The sequence below is a fragment of the Canis lupus genome, chromosome 27 (genome assembly GCF_011100685.1).
Source record: "Canis lupus familiaris isolate Mischka breed German Shepherd chromosome 27, alternate assembly UU_Cfam_GSD_1.0, whole genome shotgun sequence".
Taxonomy (NCBI): Eukaryota; Metazoa; Chordata; class Mammalia; order Carnivora; family Canidae; genus Canis; species Canis lupus.
This window is the reverse complement of record NC_049248.1, coordinates 27,484,428-27,503,597: the sequence shown is the minus strand read 5'-3', so window position 1 is coordinate 27,503,597 and position 19,170 is coordinate 27,484,428. Positions and strand designations below refer to the sequence as shown.

At 37.7% G+C, this 19,170-nt stretch overlaps 1 long non-coding RNA gene across 2 annotated transcripts in view; it reads right to left on the bottom strand.

Annotated features, from left to right (window-relative positions):
• Positions 1 to 7,728: 7,728 nt before the first annotated feature.
• The window catches only part of LOC102156632, a 98,809-nt gene continuing 87,367 nt past the window's right edge, over positions 7,729 to 19,170 (bottom strand). For both annotated transcript variants that reach the window (XR_005379990.1, XR_005379991.1), the window contains 3 exons: positions 12,791 to 12,883; positions 11,324 to 11,471; positions 7,729 to 10,761 (listed from right to left, as the gene is read on the bottom strand). This is a non-coding gene — a long non-coding RNA (uncharacterized LOC102156632). The remainder of the gene's footprint in view (positions 10,762 to 11,323; positions 11,472 to 12,790; positions 12,884 to 19,170) is intronic.

Sequence of the window (19,170 nt, the reverse complement as noted above, 5' to 3'; positions counted from 1 at the left end):
TTATAACTTTATATATATATAAATATATATATTTATTTTTTTATTTATTTTTTATATTTATTTATAATATTTTTTATATTTATTTTTAATATTTTTTATATTTATTTTTTATATTTATTTATAAATATATTTATTTATTTATTTATATAACTAACACGTATTATGTCCTCTGAATTAATTGACCTCTTTATAATGAAAAAGTGTTCCTCTTGATTCTTAGTAATATTCTTTGTTCTCAATGCTAATTTTTCTGATGTTAATATGGCCATTTCAGCTTCTTATAATTGGTGTTTTCATGGTATGTAATTTTCCTCTTTCCTTCTAACTTATCAATGTCTTTATATTTAAAGTGGGTTTTTTTATAGGCAATGCATAATTAGATCCTGATTTTCTAATCAGTTTCATGATATCTGACCTCTAATAAGAGTTTTTATGGTTTATATTTAATGTAATTATTAATATGATCAGTTTTAATTTTATCATCTTGCTAGTTAATTTCCGTTTGTTCTTTGTCTTTTCCCCTTTCTTCTTCTTCCTTCTTTTGAATTTATTGGCTAATCTTTATTCTTCTACTTTACGTTCATAATTGTTATATCATCTATACATCTTTTTGTTGTTACTGATTCCTGCATGGCTTGAAAAAAAATGAGTCTTTAAAACATTTCAATCTGCTATCAACTAGTACTGTTCCACTTCATCTACAATGTGACAATCGTTAGCCCTATATTTATATTTATTTCCTTCCCATCCTTTGTACTAATTTTTGACAAAATTTACTGTTACCTGTAAATGTCACAATTCATTGTTTGTTTGCTTTTAAGATTTCATTTATTTATTCATGAGAAACACAGAGAGACAGAGACACAGGCAGAGGGAGAAGCAGGCTTCCTGCAGGGAACCCAATGTAGGACTCGGTCCCAGGACCCAGAGATCACGACCTGAGTCAAAGGCAGACGTTCAACCATTGAGCCACCCAAGCATCCCCAGTTCACTGTTAATATTTTTGCTTTAGTCAGTTATATTCTAGAGAAAGTTTTAAATGAGATAAAATATACTTTAAGATTTTTATTTATTAATTCATGAGAGACACACAGAGAGAAAGAGAGAGAGACCAAGGCAGAGATACAGGCAGAGGGAGAAGCAAGCTCCATGCAGGGAGCCTGACATGGGACTAGATTCCGGGTCTCCAGGATCATGCCCTAGGCCGAAGGCAGGCGCTAAACTGCTGAGCCACGCAGGGATCCCTGATAAAATATTTTTTTATATTTACCCACTTATTTACTAATTCCACCATTGTTTTTTGTATATAAATTTCCAGTTAGTACCATTTTCCTCCTACATGAAATATTTCATTTAATATTTTTTATAGTGTGACTCTACTGGGGATGATATTCCCAACTTGTTAAAATCTGCCAAATTATTTATTTTGCCTCTAATTATTAAAGTATATTGTTATTGGCTGTAGAAAGATAGGTTAACTCTTTTTTTGTAATTTTAAAGATTTCATTCCACTGTCTTCTGTTTTGCATAGTTTCAGGCAAGAAATGTGTTACAGTTCTTTTTTTTTAAAGATTTTATTTATATATTCATGAAAGACACACAGAGAGAAGCAGAGACATAGACAGAGGGAGAAGCAGGCTCCCCGTGGAGCGTGATGCAGGACTTGATCCCAGGATTCTGGGATCACGACCTGAGCCAAAGGCAGATGCTCAACCACTGAGCCACCCAGGTGCCCCTGTGCTATAATTCTTATTCTTACTTTCCTGTATATAATGTCTCCTCTGGTGGCTTTTATTTTTTTTCTTTAATTAGCAGTTTTCAAAATTCTCTATTTATCCTGCTTGGGTTCGTTGAGAATCTAAGATCTGTAAGTTTATAGCTTTCATTAAATTTGGAAAATTTTTACCTGTTGCATCTTCAAATACTTTTTCTCTCTTCTCTCGTCTGGGCTTCTACTTACACGTAATGTCTCCAACAGTTCACAGAGGCTCTATTACAATTTTTAGTCTTTTTTTCCTCTTTGCTTTATCATGGATAATTTTGACTGCTATATTTTCAAGTTCACTGACCATTTCTTTCACAATTTCTAACTTGCTTTTAATCTCTTAAAGTGAATTTTTAATTTGAGATATTGTATTTTTCATCCTTAGAAGGTCCGTTTGGAACTTCTTTTTTGAGAGAGAGAGAGAGAGAGAGAGAGAGAGAGAGAATGAGCACAGGCATGCCTGGGGGAAAGGGGGAAGGGGTGAGGGAGAGGAGAGAGAGAAACTTAATCACATTCCATGCTCAGCACAGAGTCCAAGATGGGACTCAATGTCACAACCCTGAAATCATGACTTGAGCCCAAACCGAATATTGGTTACTTAATTGATTGAACCACCCAGGTGCCTTTCCATTTGGAAATTTAAAAAACATCTTCCATTTTTCTATTCATTATGCATATGCTTTCTTTTTAAATACTTGAACATTTTGTTTTTTATTTTAATTATTTAAAAGATTTTATTTATTTATTTCAGAGAGAGAGTGAGACCAAGAGAGAGAGAGAAAGAGAGCACAAGAAGGGGAACGGAGGGAGGAAGGAGAGTAGACTCCCTGCTGAGCAGGGAGCCAGATGCAGGGCTTGATCCCAGAACTCTGGGACCATGACTTGAGCTGAAGGCAGATGCTCAACAGACTGAGCCACTGAGGCGCCCCAATTCTTGAACATTTTAAAAATATATCTATTAAGTGCTTTAAACTTCTGTTAATTCCATCATCTCTGTCATTTCTGGATGTTTTTTTATTGGCTGGTAATGTGTTACATTATTTCTAGTTTTTCCTGTTAATGTGTCACATTTTCTGCTTCTTTATATGTGTAGAAATTTTTATGGATTGTGTTTTCATGTTCTCAAGTTCTAGATTTTATTGTATTCCTCAAAGACTGTTGGCTTTTGTTCTAACAGATAGTAAATTACTGTTACCAATTTATCATTTGGAGGCTTGTTTTCAAGCTTTTTAAAAAAGAGAATCTAGAGTAGCTTTAAACTAATGGAAGTTTAGTTCTGCTACTAAGGCGTGATTTTTCTGGTTCAGGTATTTAACAAGGATGCTCTACTCCGGGTGGTTAGAACTTGAAGGTCTCCCAGATCTGTGAGAGCTCTAGGAACTACTTATGACTCCACAATCTTTTTTTTTTTTTTTTTTTTTTTTTGCCTAGCCTCATAGGATTTTATCCTATGTATATGCATAATATTCAGCTGCCATCTAAAAGAGAATCTTTATGCTGATCTTTGGAGCTTTCTCTCTATGGATCTCCCTTTTCTTGGATAGTCTTCCCTAAAAATTCCAGGCATGCTTTCCTGAGCTCTATCTTGCTAATTCAGCAAGTCTGTATGCTTTATTTGGAATAGCTCCATCTGGTCCCTACCTCTATAAAGGCCCAGGAAAGCCTGTGAATACAGAACCAGAGCAATTGCAGGGCTCCACTCATTCATTTTTCTTCTCTCAGTGATCAGAGCCTTCTGTTTTCTGTTATCCAATGTATGAAAACCATTGCCGCGCATATTTTTTTAGCTTTTTTGTTGTATACCGTAGAATGACAATATCCCAATTATTCAACTATAGCAGGAACTCAGTAATTAAATTTTAAAGTTGTCTTTTGATTATAAATCATAAAGCATACTGCTACAAGACAATATTCCGTAAGTCTCTGATACTTTTGTATGTTTTGTGAGCAAGGCATGGATTACCTTTTATTCTTCCCACTATGTTTTTTTTTTTTTTAAGATTTTATTTATTTGTTCATGAAAGACACACAGAGAGAGGCAGAGACATAGGCAGAGGGAGAAGCAGACTCCAAGCAGGGAGCCTGATGTGGGATTCGATCCTGGGACTTCAGGATCATGCTCTGAGCCAAAGGCAGACACTCAACCGTTGAGCCACCCGGGCGTCCCTCTTCCTACTATATTTTTAAGGGTGTTTGTATAGCAGTCTTGAGAGGTGGAGTTAAGGTCCTTCAGAATTAAGGGTAGGTTTCTTACAACTTTGGGAAAAAGCTCCCTATAGAACAAATGGCAGACATACTTACTTGCCTTTAAAAAGAACTGGTTCCCCCCCTGTAAAGCAACTCACTGTATTTACAGACATTTTCTGGATTTCTTCACTGTGGGAATTGGTACTTGAAGAACTGATATCAAAATGTTGATAATCTGTCCACTGCCATTGCTATCAGTAATAAATTGTCTTTTGTTTCTGATCCAGGGGTATTATGTTTACCATGAGCATCCATGAAACTGTGACAGGCTAAATTATTAGCTTGCAAGTAGGGTAAAGTCTCAGACCCTTCCTAATTTTTAATACACACTTTCTGAATATACCATTTATATTGAAGGGGATAAAAATAAAATATGTGACAACTTATAATAGCTAATATTTGTCTAGGGAATACTTGCAAAAGTTGCCTTTACATAAAATCATTCAAAAACTGAGCAAAGTTAAGTTTTGTTTTCTCATTTTTCACACGAGCAACCGAGGTTCAGAGAGGATGTGATTTGGGCAGAGCCAAATGGGTAGTTAAGAGCAAGCCAACATTCCATTTTAAGCTTTTCTGTTCCCCTTCCGATGTCTTGAAAGCTCCTCACATGCACAATTACAATATTAACATAAAAAAGCATATAATTGAGGTTTACATTATGTGGTAAGCTAAAATAACTATAGAAATTCAGAAGAAATGAAGTATAGTGCCAGCTATATTTCTGTGAAAAGACTGACCGGAGGAAGAGGGACCAAGTGACCTAAGCTAGTGCTCACAGCTGAACACGCCTCGGCGTTCTTGGGAGGGTTTCTATAAATCCTGCAGTCTGCAATGGAGCTGTGCTATTTCCTGCCTTGCAAGTGAGGATATAAATGAGAGCATATACACGAAACATTTTGAGTGCTAATTCCTTTCCCTGCATATACACCATACACAACTCTCACTTACCCACTGAGCTGCTCATGATTGGATTGCAAGCTGACAAGAAGGGGTTTTAGTGGTTATGGGCAGGGTGGGATGTACCTTGGTCTCCACAGGTACTGGTAGGGTTGTGGGATGTTTTCTGGCAAATGATTTGACAAAATTTGTTTTTTAATTCTTACTCTGAAAAGTAAATAAGTTAAAATACTCATTACCAAGTAAGTACTTACTTGTACTTTAATAACCCATTTATAAAATCTTAATAAGGCATTTAAAAGTCCTTGTGCATACCAGAATGTTGAAAATAAAACCTTCTCTCTTAAATTCTCTGCCCTCCCAAATCCTAAATCTAACATGACAGGACCCAAGAAGGAACACAGGAGCCAATAGGTCCTATTGGTCATTGGTGTCAGAGGGGTATAGAAATTGACCAATAGCAAATGTCCTTTGAACATGTTCAAAAATCAGTCTTAACACCATTTTTTAAAAATTTTAAAATTTATTTTAGATAGATAGAGAGAGAGAGTGAGTTCAGAGAGGGGCAGAAGGAGAGGGGGAGAGAGAGAAAGAATCTCAAGCAGACTTCCTGCTGAGCACAGAGCCTGATGCAGGGGTCGATCTCAGGACCCTGAGATCATGACCTGAGCCAAAATCAAGGGTCAGACGCTTAACTGACTGAGCCACCAAGGTGCCCCAAAAATCAGCCTTAAATTGCTATTTTAAATCTAACTTTTTCCTCCAGAGGGCCAAGTGGAAAAGAGGGGAACAATATGATCAATCTTCCAAGTTCTAATGGGAACATTAATAACTTACATAAACAGCAAATATGACTAGCAGAGAAAAATGGATATTATCTTGAACGGGATTCTATAACCAGAAGCTTCTTATATTTGGCCTTGAATCTCTGGAAATCTGCTACGGAGAAACAAATTGGGTTCTTTTACAAGTTAAAAAAAATGACACCTTAAATACTTTTTCGCAACTGAGGGGTATTTCGCAGCTACAGAAGATGTGAAGGCAAGATATAGAATATGTCTCCAAAATTCAGGGAGAAAGGAAAATGGCAGAAGCCGAGAAATTTGCAATGGCAAGAAATGCATTTGAATGAGTGTGTGGAGTCAGGGCTTAATAAGGAGGTAAGTGAAGTGGACATAACAGAATGCAAAAGGAGAGCTAGTATTTACTGCCAGATGAGGTACAAAGAGCCATTCCTGAGGACATGGAGTTGTAGGAAATCTGAAGCTGGAGTCACATTGGAGCGCTCAAGGTCAAGATCTTAAAGACTTTCTATCACTCTCATGGAAATGATCCTTCAGAGAGTACAGATAGCAGAAGGAGGTAAGATAAGCATGATTGCATTTGGAAGTAAAGCAATAATATTAAGACAGTGCCATAGAGGTTTGAGATTACAATATATTAAATTGTATTCTATTCTATTTTTTTTAAAAACTAGCACATTATAAAATTTTCCTAAAATTTAAACAATGAAGTCATAAACCAAAAAAGTAAACTATCTAACCACAAAATGAGATAGATCGAATTTCATTTCACCCATGAGAATAGTTGATGGGTCTAAATGTAGTCAGTAGGCACTAGACTACAGCCATTTTTAGGAAAATATTGTGACAAAATATTTAGAAAAGGAAAGTGTGAGCCTGAGGACACGGATTAGATATTCCCTACAATGGGAAAACAAACCACTCTGTCCAAGAAGTCAACTAGACCTAGTTGAGAAAAACAGGAGAAAGAATAATGTAGAGGCCAGAGTGGTGGGTAACTGGAACCTCAGTTGGTGAAAGAGGCCAAGAGGGCTTTTGAAGAACGAGGCAGTCTAATATACAGTTCGAAATTAACTGTGGGATGATTCCATATCCTTTTACTGTTGCCATTAGACCTCTAGTTAACGCACACAGCTGTGGCACGAGAGTGGTCTTCAGAGGAAAGGGAACCAAGGGAGAGGGGCTCTGCAGGGAGAACTGCCCAGCTGCCAGAGACAGATTGGACAACCCTGGCACATGGCAGAAACCAGAGCCAGATGAGTCAGCTGTAGCTAAAAGAAACCAAACACCTACAAATTAAAGGAATTTGGGGGAAGGCATTGGACTTCTTAAGGGCAAGGTGACCCAAGCTGACATCTGAGTAACATGGATAAGAAAGGACTCTTTTTAAACATTGTCTAATTTGTATCTTGAAATGGCAAGGCCCTGATTGTCCTGCGGAAAAAGTTTAGATATATGTAGTTTGGCAAACTTTAAAGCAAAGTGTACCAATTAACTGTTCATGTGGGCTTTAAGAGTTTTACTGGATGAAGATTTGTAGGAATATCAAATAGCAGTATATATTTTCAATCAAAAAAATAACTTCAGGGGCACCTGAGTGGCTCAGCCAATTAAGTGTCAGCTCTTGCTCTCAGCTCAGGTCATGAGCTCGGGGTCCTGGGATCGAGTCCTGCATCCAGCTCTGAGCTCAATGGGGATTCTGCTTGAGGATTTCTCTCCTTCACCCTCTGCCCCTCCCCGCTCAGATAAATAAATAAATCTCTTTTTTTTTTAAGATTTTATTGATTTATTCATGAGAGACATAGAGAGAGAGAGAGGCAGAGACACAGGCAGAGGGAGAAGCAGGCTCCACGCAGGGAGCTGGACGTGGGACTCGACCCTGAGTCTCTAGGATCAGGCCCTGGGCCGAAGGCAGGCTCTATACCGCTGAGCCACCCAGGGTTCCCTCTACTAGTATTTTTAAACAATAATAATGCTGAGTGATTAACAAGTACCAGTTTCTTTTTTAATGACAGGCTTTATTATGTGACTAGTTGGGCTGAGTAGAACAGAGGCCCAAATAAACACAGCTTGAAGAAGATCAGAGGTTCTCTTTTCCTATATAAATGCAAACATATGAGGCAGCTCTGCTCTGCAATGGTGTCAGGATCCAGGCTTCTTCTGATTTATTGCTCCACTATTTCTGGGGTATCTCCCTTTCTGCAACAACCAAATGGCTCACCAGCAGGTCTTCATTATGCCAGCAGGAAGGGGAGAAATGAAACTAAAAGGGGGGCATCATTCAAGAAAACATCCTTGATGTTAGACATATCTGTTTCTTGTCTACGCTGCTAGCTAATCTTAGACTCAGGGCCACACCAGTTGTGAAGAACTGCGACAATGGCCACTTTCACAGGTGATGATGAGCCTAACTGAAAGAGGAATTTCTGTTGCTCTGCACAAGAAGCAATATGGGGGACTACTAGCCATCTCTGACTCCCTCACTAGACTGGGGGGTTCCACAATGGGGAAATAGAGAATTTCCATATCCTCTGCCTCTGAGTAAAAGTACACTTGTTTGGAAATGGATGAAATTGAGGCCACTTGTGGGTATTCTTTAATAACCATCACAAAAGTCACCACAAAATCTTCCCAGCCACCGCAAAATCTTTCTATTTGCTTACCAAGTTGGAAAGTGGAGTACGTCCCATGGAAAGCCAACTCACGTCAGAAATGTCTAAAATGAATTTTGAAGGGTGGCAGTACTTGTTGAGCTCTCCACATGGCATGGCCTTATTCCTTGCTCTGTAAGTGATCAAACTGTGGCTGACAATAGCTACATCCTCAAAAGCCTGGTGTAAGGAAATTTAAATGCCAATTTGCTAAGTTAGAGTAAAACTCACAAATCTTGAAGGTGAAGTCTGGGTGCTGCTCCAGTATTCTCTCCCAATCACTGCGTGCTGACTTGTAACTGAGTTTTAAAAGTCCTACAGTTTTTATCTTTAACAGAAGCTTCTTTCTTGTAGACACTCCTCACTCTTGTCGAGATCCATATTATTAGTTCCATGTACTGCACTTAAATATTGAGCCATCGCACAGTGTCTGTGTTGTCATTAATTATGAGCATGTCTTACATTTTTTTTTAGATGGTAAGCTTGCAAGTCTCTTCAAAGTAGGGGTATTCATCTTTGTGACCCCACTGAATAAAACACGATGCTTTGTGCACACAAGGGGATGAATAATTTACAGGGCAAATTAAGCAAAAGAGCGACACAGATTCCTATATGGAGAGTATTTGCTGTGAGGATGGAGGTGTTCTGTATCTTCTCTAATTTGGTAGTCACTGAGGTACAAGCTATTGAGCACTTGACTTACGGCTAATGTGACTGAGGAATTGAATGCCTAATTTTAGTTAGCTTTAATCACTTTCAATTTAAACATAACTAGCTGCATGTGGCTAGTGGCTACTTCGTTAGACAGGGCCAACAGAATATCCAGCAAAAATCTCCACCTTCTTCATTTTTTAAGTCATGTTTTTCTTTCTACTCAAAAATAAGTAGTGTTCTCAGGAAAAACTTTGTTCTGGATGCCAGGCTTGGCTTTGGGTTCCAGGCTCTGTGCTGAGAGCTCTGCTTTTATCAATGATTCATACCTCACAAAAACCCTGTGTGGCAGATTTTGTCATTCTCCACATTTGACCAAAGCAAGGAGATGTGAAGACTATTGATCCTGGTCATCATTTAGCTGGAGCTGCTTCCCAAAAATTGAATGGATTAAGAAGTGGGTGAATGAATGGGTTAAGATTAGTGTCTCAGACATTGTGCCAGGGCTAAGTGAATACACTTTCCTGTAATCAGGGTCCTTGGCCTGGATGAGAAGATGAATTCTAGAACTCCCATATGCCTAAACACAGAATGTGAGTTACAGCCCAGCCTCTGACTCTTTCCACACTGCAGATCTAAGTGCCCTTGCTTCACTTGGAGAGCACTTTGCAAACACATTTTTAGATGAAGGAGGAAGCTGGAGCACGAATGTTTCCTACATTCAGGTCCTAAAGAACAGCAATTAGAAAACAGTCTCCCCCCCCGCCACCCCCGGGAACTAAACTGACTGGCACAAAAATGTTTGCTCAAGGAGGGCAAACTTCCACAGACAAAAAAGATTATATGCTTTTTATATGGCTTTTTTTTTTTTTTGATGGAAAAAGGATCTGGAGCAGGGAGAAGGGGGCTCAGAAGGACCTTTTTTCTTAATATATAAAATGTTCTTAGGGTTTCTGTTTGGGCCTTGTGTGTGTTTATTTGCTTTTTGTTTCTTAAAGTCATAATCCAGTGTCTAACTAAGGTCTCACAGACTAATTTCAGTAAAGACCAGAAAGAAGCATTCCTTCCACCTGCACACAGTAAGGCTTGCTTTAAGGTTGGTGCTTAAAGAAGACATTAGATCATGCTGTTTGGGAGAATAGGACTAGAAATTCATAACACAAATGGCTCGTTATGTAGGATACACAATGGAGCAAAAATATCTACCCCAACTGGGTCATGCATGATCTTTTGAGGTTAACAAAAGGCATGTCATGGTAGGAATGATGGAAATTTGCAAGAATCAAGTCCTTGCAGCCAATCTTGTCATTCTCCCTGCTTCTATTTCCCCTAGAACTGGCTCATCATTACTAGAACAAAATATACCACAGAATGAAGTTATGTTCCAAAAACTAAGAAAAAGTATTGCCTTGAGCATTCTCTATACAGGGATATTATTTTCCTTTGTGATATTAAACATGTATGTAGTTAAGTCAGCCTAGCAATTAGTTGGATTGATGCAAGTGTTTATCCTGTTCTTGTTAAAAGATGACTCTGTGATTTGGTTTAAGTGTGTCTGTATAAAAAATACGTTTTCATCTCTAACTGTTGATATATATTTGGATAGGCTGCTGTAAGCATCCACTACACTCAGTGACTTCCACTGTGATGTTACTTACTTTTGCATATTGCGCAACAAGCAGGTGGTGATGGTAATAATATTCTTGAAAGAAGACCTATATTCTCATGGCAACAATTTGCAATAGTGCTGTAGGGGTAAACAGGGAAGCCAAGATGGGAATTACTGTTAACAGTTGGGTTTGCACACCTGTATTAATGACACCCACCTACAGAGGGAAAAAAAGCGAGGGGGGACATTCCTGTAGGCTCCTGGCAATTTGTAAACATACGTACAACAACTGCCTACTGAGACCCTACTATGTGCATGTGTGCAAATCAATGAAAGCATCAGGCTCTATCAGAGGGAAGAAGATATGATTTGATATCTACTATAGTAAACATCTGCTATTTTTGCCCAGAATCCAATGTCTGTTTGGATACAACATTCTGATTTTGCTTATGGGAAATCCCAACATAGTCAGGGTACATGTATATGTGCTAGTACCCCTGGCTCCCAAGTTTGGTTTCTTGACCCAAGGCTGGCTAACGAGTCAGAGTGCTTAGTTCACTGTGGGCATATGACCAAACCCTGGGCCAATGAAGAGCCAAATTGTTGTGGAGCCAGTGAAGAAGAGGCACTTAATTTCACAGGAGGTTACAAAACTGGGATTTATCTCTAGATGTCTTGCCACAGCATGAAAAGCACTTACCTAAGAATAAAGCCAATAGAAAGAGAAACAGCTGGGAGAAAGAGACCTATATTCATTGAAGGTCTAGATTCATCTGTGCTAGAAGTTCAGCTTCTTGAATTTCCCAGTTACTGGGGGAATATGTCCCAAGACTTCCTCCAGTGGATGCCTGAAACCACAGATAGTACTGAACCCTATATATACTATGTTTCTTCCTATACATACCTATGATAAAGTTTAATTTGCAAATTTGGCACAGTGAGAGATTAACAAGAATAACCAATAATAAAATAGAACAATTATAACAATATACTATAGTCAGTTATGTGAATGTGATCTCTCTCTCTCTCAAAAATCTATACACTCTACTCTTCTTATGATGAGGTGAAGTGATGTGAATGACATAGGCATTGTGACATAGCATTAGGCTACTCTTGCCCTTCTGGAGGTCAAGATCTGTTAGAAGGAGGATAATCTGCTTCGGGACCGCGATGGACCACAGGTAACCGAAATTGCAAAAAGCAAAATCTCAGGTAAAGGGAAATTACTGTATCATCGGTGTTCTGTTGAGTGGTTGCACTGTAATTTGATTACCACATTCACACAGTTTTAGACATTTAGATTGCTTTAGGTGCTCTCATCACCAAATAATAGGGTAACTATGTGAGGACCTAATATGTTAATTAGCTTGACTGTCTAACTATTTTACTAGGCTTCTATATATCAAGTCATCATGTTTACTTTAAGTATATATAAATGTTATATTAAAAAATAAAAACAAATAAGACAAATAATACCAATCCAAAAATGTATTTTAATTTATGTAATACACAAAATTGTTTGCCTTAAAAATAAATAAATGCCTACACAGTTATAAGAAGGCAAACCTAACAGGACGATAAAAATGATGAAGGTGTGTTTCTAGGCATTAACCTTGCCTGTGGTTCACAGTGGTTTGAGGTATGTTTGGAAATTAATGATAACTTTTATTTTAGTGACAAAATAAGTGCTAAGGGGAATTTAAGTCTACTTTAAATGAGGCTATGAAAAAGAAACATTCTTTTAAAAAGAAATGTGATAGCCCTCAGGTAACATAAGCATTCAAATTTGTAAGTGAACTGCTCCCTGTTGACACATATAATGGCTTTCCATGTGATATCCAACAAATACTTGTACATTTACAGCTCTTTTGATCCCAAAGATTCAATGAAGAAATCTCCTTTAAAATATAATTAGATTAAAATAGATGTGGCAAAGAAAACCAAAATTGCATATCTTGCCATTAAGCCCAGTTACCATGTCAAATCTATAGATTGCCCTACAAGCAAAATCTCCATCTTGAGAATTTTATTTTGTTCAAACAAAAAGTGAAATAATTTTGTATGTTATAGAAAGCTCAAACAATTTGGCAAGGATTGGGAAAAATCCCATGTTTTACTATTTTATCAGATTCATTTTACCCAAATATAAAAGAACCATTTTTCTTACTTTGGCAAGATATTTCCATAAAAGTCCTGGAATTAATGCGATGGCCTGCCAGGTGAAAGACTTTGTTTTCCTCCATTCTGAGAATCAGCAGACCTGTTGATAAGATCATTATCATATCCACTAAAAATGCTGAGTCCAAAAAAAGCAAAAAGCTCTGTTTTTACGAACTGGCAAGTTGTGATTGTACGTTAGTGGAAACTAGATAGTATATATTTCTAAAATTGTGCTAATCTAATTGTATTTGATATTTTACTAGATGAGAAAAATATTCAAACACAAGTGTATGAAAAGAAATATAAAAATTATTTTTAAAATTTTATTCAAACAAAATACAGGTAACTTTTGTTTCTAAGCATATATTTTTGAGAAACTTGACCACTGCTAATAATAATAATAAAAGTAATAATAATAAACTGGTTGTTATAAGCTTATTATTATATATATTTTTTGCAGTTGGAAACTTTCAATTTTAAGAGTTCTTGAAGATACTATTTCAGAATTTTCCTCCCAATTTTTACCATGTTACCAATCTCTTCCGCAGAGCTATTTTCAAAGTATAATATAATATCAAAGTGGAACGTATGTACAATAACAATTCTCACCTAAATTTAGAAGAAAGAAAAAAAATTCTAAAATTTGGCAATTCAGAGTAAAAGAATTAAGGATAAATATGGCTAATAATGTACAAACAGCTATTTGAATCTGTTATAACCTATAAAGACTGTTGCTCTGGAACCAGATATTTTAGTCAATTGAAAACTTTGAAAGAATGATCTTAATTGTCCCTATCATTTATTCTAGGATTCACAAGGCAAAAAAGAAAGATTAAATGGGATACTTGGGGGATGAGGGGGAAATATTTAAAGTAAGCTTCTCATTTATTTTTCCTGCAGTTATCCTGGAGATGAGTTTGCATTTAGAGTTTTCTCTTAACAATTACTAAAAAATGATCAATGAGAAAGTGTTTATATGTCAGAGGGCTTAAAGATATTTTAATGTTTTAGCATGTATATGAGAACATCAGAACAGCCATTTATTTCTTCTGCTGCTTAAGTTCTTACAACATGAATAGTCATGATTTGACCTAATACCGAGTAAACGCAAATTACATTACGTGGGACATTTTATTAATCTTAATTGGGATCTAGGACTTGCAACTGACACCTAGGAGGAAAGGCAAAAATGAAAAAAAAAAAAAACATAGAGACAATAACATAACCAACAAAAAACAGCTATCCAATGCAATTGCTTTGTTTGTGACTCTGGGTTTTATTTACCATAACAAAAGAGACTTCTAGAAAATGAAGTGATAGGCACAAGTTAGACATACTGATTAGTGCTGCTGGTTAAGTGGAAAAGACATCAGTTTTGTAGGAAGGGAGAATGTAATCAGAGCTTGATTTTGCTCAGTAGTTGTAGCTTTTATAGCTATATCCTTATGGTTTAAAAAAGGAAAACTTTATTAAAATTTCCACATGATATTTTACTGTGAATATGAAACTCTCTCTCTTCTATCCATTTGTACTTTACTGAAACAATGAGTTTGTTGGGTCTTTTAGTCTTTTGCTTTTTTAGTAAAACAAAATTTATTAGGATGTCAAGTATTGGGTTAGAATAGAACAAACTGTATTTAAAACAAAAGAAAAAAATAAAGCAATCTCTTGCCAGTGTTATGATCATTTCCAATAACTTACAATTTGTAAGGATGAGAAGAGTCATTTGATAACTGTTGAAACTCTAAAATGCCTCTTATTAATCCAAAAGAATTAGAAGGCTGCCTTGAGACATTTGAAAAAAATTAACAATAACTACTTTTGAGTTTGTTAAGTTCCTCAAACAAGTCTAAAGGGAACAATATCCTATCAACATGAGCAGTGGATGAGTGAAGAAATTAAATGACTATTAAGTATTGTGTGAGCTGTTGAGATGGGACTCACATAGTGGCAGAGCTCCCACTCCGGCAGGCAACTCCCTGCGGACAAATCCCAGCCCTGCTGTCACCACCGTGTGATCCTGGGCCAGTTCTTTACCTTCCCAAGCCTCAGTTTCCTAGTTTGTCTTAGATGACAGCACGGTTATGAGAATGAATGTAAAGATGTCAATAGTGGGGACCCCTGAGACTCTGAGTGGAGTCCTGCTATTGAAAACTATTTTCATAAAAATGTGAAAACGTCATTTGCTGTACCCTCTCATTCTCTCTTGAGGGTCCACTGGAGTTTTTCCGAGGCTACATCATGTGAGATATCACAACAGATTCAATGAATGCAGAGCAGAGATGAGAATCCAGCAGCCTCTTATTAAGTCAGAGGAAAAAAGATATTTACAAAAATGGGAAGGAGTGCCTCTCCTCTCACTGAATCATTTTGTCTTCAAAAACATAGTTATTGTTCATAAGACTATGCTCTTGGTGTGAGCATGCATTGGATTTTTTAGTTATTTGTTAAATGAATTAATATAAAACATATTTAAATTTTCTCAATCTTAATTTCTAGAACAGTAATACTGTAAATATCCATAGATAGAACTCACATAATGAAAAAAGCTCTTTGAATCCTCATAAGACCATAATGGTCCTGAGACCAAAAAGTCTGAGAACTATTCATTTAAATCAGTGGCCTGACAAAAAGTTTTTTCCCCATAACTAAATTCACAAGTCAGAGAATAATTCTCTGTTAAACTATACATAGCCTAAATTTGTTTACAGAATACATAATGACTATAGCTTTTAATAAACTTTTTTTTTTAAAACAATTATATGTATGTTAGGCTCTTATCCTTATGGGGTGGAGGGGTTCTTAAAGGATATATATTTTTTAAGATTTTATTTATTTATTCATGAGAGACACAGAGAGAAAGACAGAGAGAGAAGCAGGCTCTATTCAGGGAGCTCGATGTGGGACTCGATCCCGGGTCTCCAGGATCACACCCAGGGCGGAAAGCAGGCGCTAAACCACTGAGCCACCCAGGGATCCCCTAATAAACTTTTTAATGAATTGTTGAGAGCAGTGGTTCTCAACTCTGGCTGCACATTAAAATCCTCTGTGACTTTTTATTAATAAAAATACTAATGTTTTGGGGGACTCACATCCTGTCAATAACATTTTATAAAAGCTCTTTGCCTCTATGGATTAATTTCATCATTTGGATAATAGCTTTAAGAACTACCTTACCTAAATAGTTATCACAGGCTCCAAACCAAAGTGCACCAGATTCTAGGTTCATGCCTAACTTCCTAGCAGACCCTAAGCAACTCCCAGGCAGATTCACTGTGTGAAGCTTTTCCCCCCTCTGGCCCCCTTGGAATGTAGCAGAGTGTGTAGATATTACACTAATGTTAAGTGGATAAAGGACTGAATAAGAGAAGTCCTAACTGTAGACTTCTACTCACTTTGTAGACCAAACAAAATGCCCCAAGTGGCCCTCAGGATACAGTATTCAATGTCCCCCATTTCACTGGGAAAAGCAAAGAGAAGCCTATTCTAATCCCCTTCAGGTCGTCATCCATCCAGGGAGGTCCACAGTCTATGAAGACCTCCAGCTCTCATCCATTGTGCTGGCCCTTCAAAGTCCTGAGGCACTAGTTGCCCTGCAAAAACCAACACTAATGAGTCATGTTGAAATATGGAATGGGGACCAAGTGAGAGTCACAATGATGAGGCGACTTTTTCTTTGCTGCAGGCTTTCTTCAAAGACAGGATGGCATGTGCTGCTGAGCTTAATGAGAAGGTTTGGAAATACACATGATCTCTCAAGAATATGGTAGCAGAGGCACTGTTGTGGGAGAGGACACAGCTCATGGGGTGAAGCCCAGCTGTGCCAGTAGGGTCAGCCTCAGAGGCTGCACCCAGAGGATGGCTATAGCTACCGATCTATTTCCCAACTGCCTCTTGCATGGGGCTAGGACAGAACCTCTATAGGCAATTCCTTGGTGAGAATTGACACTCTTTGATGAACTTGAGCCTTAAAGTTTACAACTCTTGGTCAAAGTTTCTTAAATACACATGTGTTGCAAGCTCATGCAAACATACCTTAGGAGGCCAATCCTGAGGTCTCACCACACAGATAGATGCCCAATACCAACCCTTTCCTCCTGTAGCCAAACCTTTATGGAGGGACTAGATGTGTTTTGTTTTTAAATAATAGCTTTACTGAGACAGAATTTACATAGCATAAATTTACCTATTTAAATTTTATAACTCAATGGTTTTTTATGCAACCACAAATGTTTCAGAATAATTCTCACCTCTAGAAACCTCCTATACATATTGGCAATTACACCCATTCACCTCAACCCTCTCCACTCCCAGTCCTAGGCAATCCTAATTACTTCCTATCTCTATGGATTTGTGAATTCTGGATATTTCATATAAATGGAATCACACAGAATGTGATCGGCTGTGCCTGACTTACTTCATTTAGAATGTTTTGAAGATTTGTCTTTATTATAGCATATATTAGTACTTCATTTCTCTTCATTGCCCAGTAATATTATATTGGACAGATATACCACATTTCATTCATTCACTCAGTTAATGGATATTTAGGTCATTTCACTTTTTGGCTATCGTGGATGGATGATGTGGAGACTTGTTTTGAAGCTACCAAAACACAACAAATTTTCCTTATATCCTTCTCCCAGACCCGATAGGTGGATACTAATCAAGAGATTCTTTCTATGGTTGGGAGGGACTTAATGGTAAAGATAACATGTTTACTTTTGTCTAAAACTTGAAACTGTTAACAATGTCTCTAATAATGAGAGAAAAAATGCAAATAATACACAGGAATACAACTGGATTTGCTGAGTTCAGTCATACAGTCATAGAATGTTCAATGAAAAGAGGCTGAGAGAAGAGTGTATCTATTTCACAAGTTAGGGAACTTGAGTTCTAGAAAGTTTGAATGACTTTCCTATCTTTCTTGACTTCTGATGCTGATGGGTTAAAATGTTATGCTCGCAGGTTAAAAAAAATTAATAAAGCTCAAAAGCTTCACAAAGTGAAAAGAAATAAATGTATTTACTTGAGATTTTAAAATGAAACACTTGAAAGCTATTTCTTGTCTTCCTTGCCAGCTTGAGGAGACACGCCCTGGTGGTGATAAAAGAGGTTACATAATTCTGGCCCCAATGAGCGTCTGCACCTTCCCCTCCCAGGCTGTGGCTCACCCCCACCATGGGTGACAGAAGAACCAAGTGTTCCCTGGTGATAGACTAGTGAGCTAATGCCACCGCTCCAGGGTCCAAACTGGAAAGCAGAAGCACAGGCAGTCCCTTCCATCCCTGGGACCCACCAGCCAAATAACGTGGGGATGACTTCACCTGCCCCACCCATCCCCGCCAGGCACCTAATAGGGGCCAGGACGCACCAGAAAACATGTGTTCTGAAAGCCCAGACAGCGAAGGTCCTCAGATAGTGGTATGAAGACCCAGAAGCACTTTGGGGCTAAAATTCAGTTCCTGGGTGCAGTGGCAGCAATAGTATAAATAGCTGCACATGCCAGCTGTGTTTAAAGTACAAACTGCCCTGCTTTGTGCTCAGCTAACCAAGGACTTCTGCTGTTAGACCACTTCTACTGCGAGCATTTTTTAAAGTGCTTCTGGCCACCAAGCCCCTGTTCCTCCTGTCCTCCAAAAAAGGCTTTCCTTTTCTTCCTGAGTCAGCCAGAGATGGTTCTGTTGCTTACAATTAAGAATCCTGACTGACACACTAGCTAATCTAAATACAGTAACACTACTGCCTGCACATCTCCACTGGTTACATGCAACTTTAAGCCCTGTGTTTAAGGGTTCACTGTATTTTTTAAGCAGGGAGAGTGCCCAGCTTCCCATTTTGTGAAAGGAAGACACTAGTACTCTAATACTTGCTTCCTTCTTCTAAAATAAAAATATTTCTTTTTGGGGCAGCCCGGGGGGCTCAGTGGTTTAGTGCTTGCCTTTGGCCCAGGGCCTGATCCTGGAGACCTGGGATCGAGTCCCTCATCGGGCTCCCTGCATGGAGTCTGCTTCTCCCTCTGCCTGTGTCTCTGCCTCTCTCTCTCTCTCTGTCTCTCAAGAATAAATACATAAAATCTTTAAAAAATATATTTCTTTTCCATTCTCTATGGCTGTCTTCTGTGCTTTGTTTATAAATTGATTCTCGAAGTCAAAAACCAATTCACAACCTTTACATCGTGCCCATGTAAAAATTATTCAACTCTGAAAGCATAGTGAGCTATATTTACATTTCTTTGCTCTATGGCTTATATACATCATACTTAAATATCAATATCCCTATGCCACTCAAATAGAAATGATCCTGCAATAAACCTGGAATGAATTCTCTTTGTTTTTGTAATCTGTCTTTTGCCACTAACAGAACCTCAAATTTTCCCCAGCCATG